The sequence below is a fragment of the Capricornis sumatraensis genome, chromosome 11 (genome assembly GCF_032405125.1).
Source record: "Capricornis sumatraensis isolate serow.1 chromosome 11, serow.2, whole genome shotgun sequence".
NCBI classification, from domain to species: domain Eukaryota; kingdom Metazoa; phylum Chordata; class Mammalia; order Artiodactyla; family Bovidae; genus Capricornis; species Capricornis sumatraensis.
In genome coordinates, this window is record NC_091079.1 from 56,551,387 (window position 1) to 56,558,945 (window position 7,559).

Genomic DNA, 7,559 nt, shown 5'->3' on the forward strand with positions numbered 1-7,559 from the left:
CGCGGCCCTCTTTGTGAAGGCATCAGGTGCACATCCAGGAGTGCGGGTCGCCGGCGTGCGCCTAAGTGCCGGGAACCCCAACCGCCACCCCCTCTTGCCTGCCTGGCTCCCCTGGGATCTCCTCGGGCGCCCAGGGCTGGATTCGGGGGAGGAAGGAGTTAGGACACGTAACCGGCCTCCCTCTGGACTCCGCGTGGCCGGGGACCGGGAACCACTGCCCCAGCCCGCTGGCCTTCGAAAGATCCTCCTGGGCCAACGGCAGGAGGGGCCACGCGCCCGGATTGGTGCAGTAGCTCTGCTGATCACTGTGGAAACCCAGGCGGAGGGGAACGCGGGAGGATGCGGAGCCCTGGGCGGGGGGAGCCGGAGGGCGGGCAGAGGAGGCTTCGAGGCCCAGAGCTACCCGGGAGTTTTCTCTGGAGGCAAAAGTGCAAGTGGGAGGGGGGGGCGGTGGTGGTTGTGGGGGGCGGAGAGAGGGGACCTCCGGAGCCGAGGCGAGGAGGCTGGGGGAGGGGATGTCGTGGGTGGGGGAGGGGGAGGGGGAGGGGACAAAAGCCGAAAGCAAGAACGGCCTGGACCGCACTCACCACACCCGGTCAGCAGGCAGCATGGGGAAGTGGGGTAACCAGGGCAAGGGGGCCACCGAGCTTGAGGCGCCGATGCCTACCTTCCAATGGGAAGAGATTCAGAAGCACAACCTGCGCACCAACAAGTGGCTGGTCATCAATCGCAAGGTCTACAACGTCACCAAATGGTCCAGCCGGCACCCGGAGGGCCAGCGGGTCATCGGGCACTACACCGGGGAAGATGCTAGACGCCTTCCTGGCCTTCCACTGCAACTTTGGTTTTGTGCTCAAGTTCATGAAGCCCCTGTTGATTGGCGAGCTGGCCCCTGAGCAGCCCAGCCAGGACCGCGACAAAAATTCCCAGATCATCGAGGACTTCTGGGCCCTGAGGAAGACTGCTGAGGTCATGAACCTGTTCAAGAGTAACCAGCTCTTCTTCCTTCTCCACCTGGCCCACATCATCACCATGGAGAGCATCACCTGGTTCACTATCTTCTACTTTGGTAACGGCTGGATTCCAACCATCATTACCGCCGTCGTCCTTGCTACCTCGCAGGCCCAGGCTGGATGGCTGCAACACGATTACAGCCACCTCTCTGTTTACAAGAAGTCCATGTGGAACCATATCATACAGAAGTTCATCATCGGTTACTTAAAGGGTGGCTCTGCCAACTGGTGGAACCATCGTCACTTCCAGCACCACGTCAAACCCAACGTCTTCCACAAGGATCCGGATGTGAACATGTTGCATGTGTTTGTCCTGGGGGAGTGGCAGCCCACTGAGTACGGCAAGAAGAAGCTGAAATACCTGCCTTACAACCACCAGCATGAGTACTTCTTCCTGATTGGGCCTCCATTTCTCATCCCTTTGTACTTCCAGTACCATATGATCATGACCATTATCGTTCGCAAGGACTGGGTGGACCTGGCCTGGGTCATCAGCTACTATATCCATTTCTTCATCAGCTACATCCCTTTCTATGTTGTCCTAAGCCATCCTTTTCCTCAACTTCATCAGCTTCCTGGAGAGCCACTGGTTTGTGTGGATCACACAGATGAATCACATCGTCATGGAGATGGACCAAGAGCCCTACCGTGACTGGTTCAGCAGCCAGCTGGCAGCCACCTGCAACGTGGAGCAGTTCTTCTTCAACAACTGGTTCAGTGGGCACCTCAACTTCCAGATCAAGCACCACCTTTTCCCCACCATGCCCTGGCACAATCTGCCCAAGGTCGCCCCCCTGGTGAGGTCCCTGTGCGCCAAGCACAGCACTGAGTACCTGGAGAAGCCGCTGCTCCAGGCCCTGCAAGATATCATCGGGTCCCTGAGGAAGTCTGGGCAGCTGTAGCTGGACGCCTACCTCCACAAATGAAACTGCAGCCCTCTGGGCGCTCACAGGGACAGTGGGGGAGGAGCAGGTGGGGGTGGGGTTTTGTTCAGAGAGGCATCAGGAGGCTGTGGTGCGCGGCTCACAGACTTCAGGCTTGGTCTTTCCTCTCTTGCTGTCTGGTTTCAAGGCTTTCACACCTCCTTCTGACACCCTCCCTCCTGGGTCCCGGTCAGTCAGCCCCACCTCCACCCTCTGTCCTTAAGCATGTGCCGGACCAGATGTACACAGGTGCAGTCTATGAGCCCCCCTGCAGCCTGGCCTCCAGGCCACACACCACCCTCTTTTTCTCCCTCACCTGCTCTTGAGGTCCGCAGGGCTGAGTCCCACCCGGCAGGTGGGACAGCTCCGTGGGCCTGCAGGCCAGCCCCACCCCCTCGGATGGCTGCCCACCCTCTGCCCTTCTGTGAGGTGATGTGCTTAATTCCCTGGGTCTCCTTCCCACTACCAGGTCAGTACTGGGGACACCTCTGCAGGCCCCACTTTCTCTTCAGATCTGATCCAAGATCAGCCCTGATGCCAAGCTCCCTTCGGCTGTGTTGCAGCCAGTTCAGGCCTCCGAGCCCAGGGAAATGTCCTGGCCCCACCAGAGCCCTCTGACCCAGGGCTCCAGCAGTTCCCTCCCACCACTTCCCAAGTCCAGAGCCTGTGACCTTGGGTCCACAGGGGTAGGGCCACAGATGAGCTCAGCGGAAGCGATGGCCAGGCCAGGGCTGAGCCGGCCTGTAGGCTCAGATGTTTTTTCTAGTTGGGAGACCCAAGATTCTGGAGCAATTGGACTCTCCCCTAGAGTGCTCCATTACTGCCAGGCAGTGCCAGCCAGTCCCTGGCCACTTGGCTGGTGCACACTTAGGCCCTACAGGCTGCAAGTGGGCACTGGAGCCCAGAAGCTCATCACAGCCCCTTCCCATGTTGGGGCTGCCCACGTGGACATGCTCTTTCCTGGTCTATCACGCGCTTGAGTCTTTTACTCGTTTTTTAACCTTTTGCTACAGGATGCATTCTGCTGGGGGTGGCAGTGGGACTGGGGCTTGGGATGGGCTGTTCCCACCCCCTCTGCAGCCTCCCCAGGCTCCACAGTGGGGTGAGCGGGGCTCAGTCACTGAGACCTCCATGGCCTGACTGTCAGTAGACAGAAGGAAGGAGTTCCAGAGGAGGGTGACCCCAAGAAGCCGGGGACTTGGTGGTGGTGGGGGTACTCAATGGGACAAGGAGGGGTTGTGGCTGAAGGCCAGACAGCTGAGGGGACAGGAAAGTGAGAGGGTGGGGAACCTGGCGGCCACTGGGAGGATCCAGAGCTGCTGCATCTGGAAATTAACCCACTAACCCATAGATAGCTCCAGGGGAGGGCAGGGCAGGAGGGACCAGCTCTGGCTGGTGATGGACCTGAGGGATGCCATGGCAATGAGGGATCCAACCACCTGAAGCCCTCCCACTGAGAACACACTGGCCCAAAGAGCCACTGTCCCTCACCTGAGCCAGAATGGATCCACAGGGAGCTGACCTTAATTTTTATCATGCTGCTTTCCCACCTCTACACTTTTGGAAATAAATGAAGTGATTTTATTCTCAAAAAAAAAAAAAAAACTAATGTCATTGGTATTCCTGGATTATGGGGTGAAGGCAATGTGCTCAGTGTCCGGATCATGGGGCCCTGCTGAACCCTGGTGGAGGAAGGTATTGAATTCTAAGCAGAGGAGTTATCTTATATCTTTAGGAAATGGGCTACTCTTTGTATCTCTTCTGGTGCCTTGGACAGCCCCTTTCAATAATTTATCATGCAGATTGTTTTGGCTTGGAGTTTTAATTGAAAATATGGTTAGTCACATATTGTATCACTTATTTTTAATATTTATTTTTATTTTATTTATTTGGATGTGCTGGGTTTTAGTTACAACATGCACCAGTGAAAAGATCCATGCAAGATCTTTAGTTGTGGCATGTGGGATATAGTTCCCTGACCAGGGATTGAACCTGGGCCACTTGGGTTGGAAGCGCAGTCTTCGCCACTGGACTGCAGGGAAGTCTCTACATATTTTGTCACTTGTTATAGTAAGTTCACAACTTTTTCTTTCTACTAGGCTTCTCTCTCTCTCCCCCTCCTCCCTGTCCTCCCCATCCCCTCATGTAAATGAGACTGCATGGGGGCACTTAAATGGGAATTGGGTCTAATTCTGCTACTGGATTCTTATCATTATAATTTCTAATCTATTTGCCAAGTAACTTCTAAAGAAAAAAAAGTTTCACCTCCTCACTTCTATGAGTAAGACACTAATGCAAATACATCCCATCTGTTAACCTTTTTGTATTCCCTTACTACATGTAGAAGTATTTTGTCTAAGCTACATGAAATATTCTATGGATAATGAGCCTTGTGTTTTCATAAGTGCATAGTGTCTTTAAAACATGAGTGAATCCATTGCTAAAATATTTATAGTTTAGTCAACAAACACAGACTTGAAGAGTGATCAGTTGTGGTAACAGACATCCAAATCTTGGAAATATTTTGAGGAATACATTACCTTACGTGGTAGATACCATCAGTCCTGAAACACTGCTTCCATATTTGTACATTAAAACCTTTGTTGTTCTGTGACAGGAATGGGGCACAGCACCACTGAAAAGTGCCATCTGGACCAGGACTCCAGGAGGGAGGGAACAGGGAACAAATGGCAGATCAAAAGTTTGGATCAGAAACTCATGCAGCATTTAGAGTAGGTCTGATCACGGTGTACCTCTGATTTCAAAGACCGCTCCGTGCCTGGATAAGTTTTGTAGACTGTGGAACATGGCTAAAGTTGGTCCTAAGGGAAGGCACGGAACATTGGGTGACAAAAGGCAAAGATCAAGTTCACAAAGGAAGCTTGAAGGAAGCATTAACCAGTATATCAGGATCTGAACTCCATTCAGTAAGCATTCTGAAAACATGCGGATGACACTCAGCCATTGAACAGGGTTTCCAATTCTGTGGCGTTGTGGTTGAGCCTCTGGAGGGCTGGGGCTTGCTAATATTGTTTGTCAGTAAGAAAGAAGTGGAGAAACTTTTTATTGATTTTTATTGAGGCACAGTTGACTCACAATATTGTATAAATTTCAGGTGTATAATGAAATGATTTGTTTACAGTGTTTAAAGCTTATACTCCATCTATAGTTAGGATAAAGTATTGACCATATTCCATGTGTTGTATGATATATCCTTGAAATTGAAAGTGTTAGTCACTCAGTCGTGTCCAACTCTTTTGAGACCCTGTGGACTAGAGTCAACCAGGCTCCTCTGTCCATGGAATTCTCCAGGCAAGAATACTGGAGTGGGTTGCCCTTGCCTTTTCCAGGGATCTTCCTGACCCAGGGATCGAACCCCAGTCTCCCACATTGCAGGCAGATTCTTTACTGCTGAGCCACCAGAGAAGCCCCTATGATATATCCATGGAGCTTATTTTGTACACAGTAGTTTGTGCCTCTTAACCCCTTATCCCTCTGTCGCCTCTCCCCACTTCCCTGTCCGCACTGGTGACCACTAGTTTGTCCTCTGTGTCTGCAAGTTGTGGACATTGGTTCAACCCGTCTATTCGGAGGATTTTTATCTTTCCTGGAAATCTTTTTGTCTCATTTCTATCAATATTTCTTCTCTCTGTTCTTTTTTTGAAATTCCTATTAGGCAAATGTTGAAACCTTTGAATTTTTTTCTCACCCATATTCACCTTTTTATCCGTCCTTTCTAAGCTGTATTCTAGGAGGATCCTTAGTTGTATCTTCTAGCTAAGTAATCATCCTTTAGTTATATCTTTTCTGTTACTTGGCACATTTATTGAGTTTTTCAGACTTTTTCAATAATTACAACCTTCCTTTTGAAGATCCCTAGTTGTTTAGAATATATTTCTATTAAAATGGACATTATCTTCTTATTCCTCTTAGGATGTTAATCCTATGTAATGTGCTCAGTCATGTCCAACTCTCTGTGACCCCATGGACTAAAGCCCACAAGGCTTCTCTGTCCATGGAATTTTTCAGGCAAGAATACCGGAGCGGGTTGCCATTTCTTACTCAAGGGGATCTTTCAAACCCAGGGATCAAACCTTTGTCTATGGCCTCTCCAGCATTGGCAGGCAGATTCTTTATCACTGTTGCACCTGGAAAGCCCTATATGTACCATACATACTTAAAATCTCATTTTTAAAACTTTGTTTCTTTGGATGTTAGTTTATCCATATAATGATTATGGTCCCTTTCATTCAGAAGATGATGTCTTCCCAACCCAGGGATTGAACCTGGATCTCCTGCATCTCTTGCATTGGCAGGTGAATTCTTACCATTGAGCCACACGAAGGTTTTAAAGAGTTACTTTTCCTTAAATATTTGCTGGGTTTGGGGACTTCCCTGGTAGTCAAGCAGTTAAGATTTCATGCTTCTTAATGCAAGGGGCACAGTTCTATCCCTGCTTGGGGAAGGTGTCACATGCCACATGGTGTAGTACAAAAGAGAAAAAAGAAAAACAAATTGCTGGGCTTGCATTATATGGGATCTGGGCTCCTAGGTTAGTCTGTGTCATGCTATATGTGATTCAGTTCAGTTCAGTCGCTCAGTCGTGTCCGACTCTTTGCGACCCCATGAATTGCAGCACGCCAGGCCTCCCTGTCCATCACCATCTCCCGGAGTTCACTCAGACTCACGTCCATCGAGTCCGTGATGCCATCCAGCCATCTCATCCTCTGTCGTCCCCTTCTCCTCCTGCCCCCAATCCCTCCCAGCATCAGAGTCTTTTCCAATGAGTCAACTCTTTGCATGAGGTGGCCAAAGTACTGGAGCTTCAGCTTTAGCATCATTCCTTCCAAAGAAATCCCAGGGTTGATCTCCTTCAGAATGGACTGGTTGGATCTCCTTGCAGTCCAAGGGACTCTCAAGAGTCTTCTCCAACACCACAGTTCAAAAGCATCAATTCTTCGGCACTCAGCCTTCTTCACAGTCCAACTCTCACATCCATACATGACCACTGGAAAAACCATAGCCTTGACTTGACGGACCTTAGTCGGCAAAGTAATGTCTCTGCTTTTGAGTATGCTATCTAGGTTGATCATAACTTTTCTTTCAAGGAGTAAGTGTCTTTTAATTTCATGGCTGCAGTCACCATCTGCAGTGATTTTGGAGCCCCCCAAAATAAAGTCTGACACTGTTTCCACTGTTTCTCCATCTATTTCCCATGAAGTGACGGGACCGGATGCCATGATCTTCGTTTTCTGAATGTTGAGCTTTAAGCCAACTTTTTTGCTCTCCTCTTTCACTTTCATCAAGAGGCTTTTTAGCTCCTCTTCACTTTCTGCCTGGCTTGTTTCCAGAATTCCAGGCAGCAATGTGGCCTCCTCAGTTATGGAGGCTTCCTCTTTCTTTTGGGTGGCAGTGAATTCTGTCCCAAGCCCTGACTACCAGGAGGGACATCTTCCTGGTTGTGCATCGCTTCTGTCTAGAGACACAAATCTCTCCCGATCCTGCATGGCACAAGGAGAAGATCCAAGGGTTCGACCTTCCTGGATGCCTCTGCGTCAGCCAGTCATCCTGCTGGTTGACCCTGCATCCTATCCTCTCTTTTCATCTGTTTTCTCTCAGCTTG

At 50.2% G+C, this 7,559-nt stretch overlaps 1 pseudogene; it reads left to right on the top strand.

Annotated features, from left to right (window-relative positions):
* The first annotated feature begins 608 nt into the window (after positions 1-608).
* On the top strand, positions 609-1,939 carry LOC138088763 (acyl-CoA 6-desaturase-like; annotated as a pseudogene).
* The last annotated feature ends 5,620 nt before the right edge of the window (positions 1,940-7,559 follow it).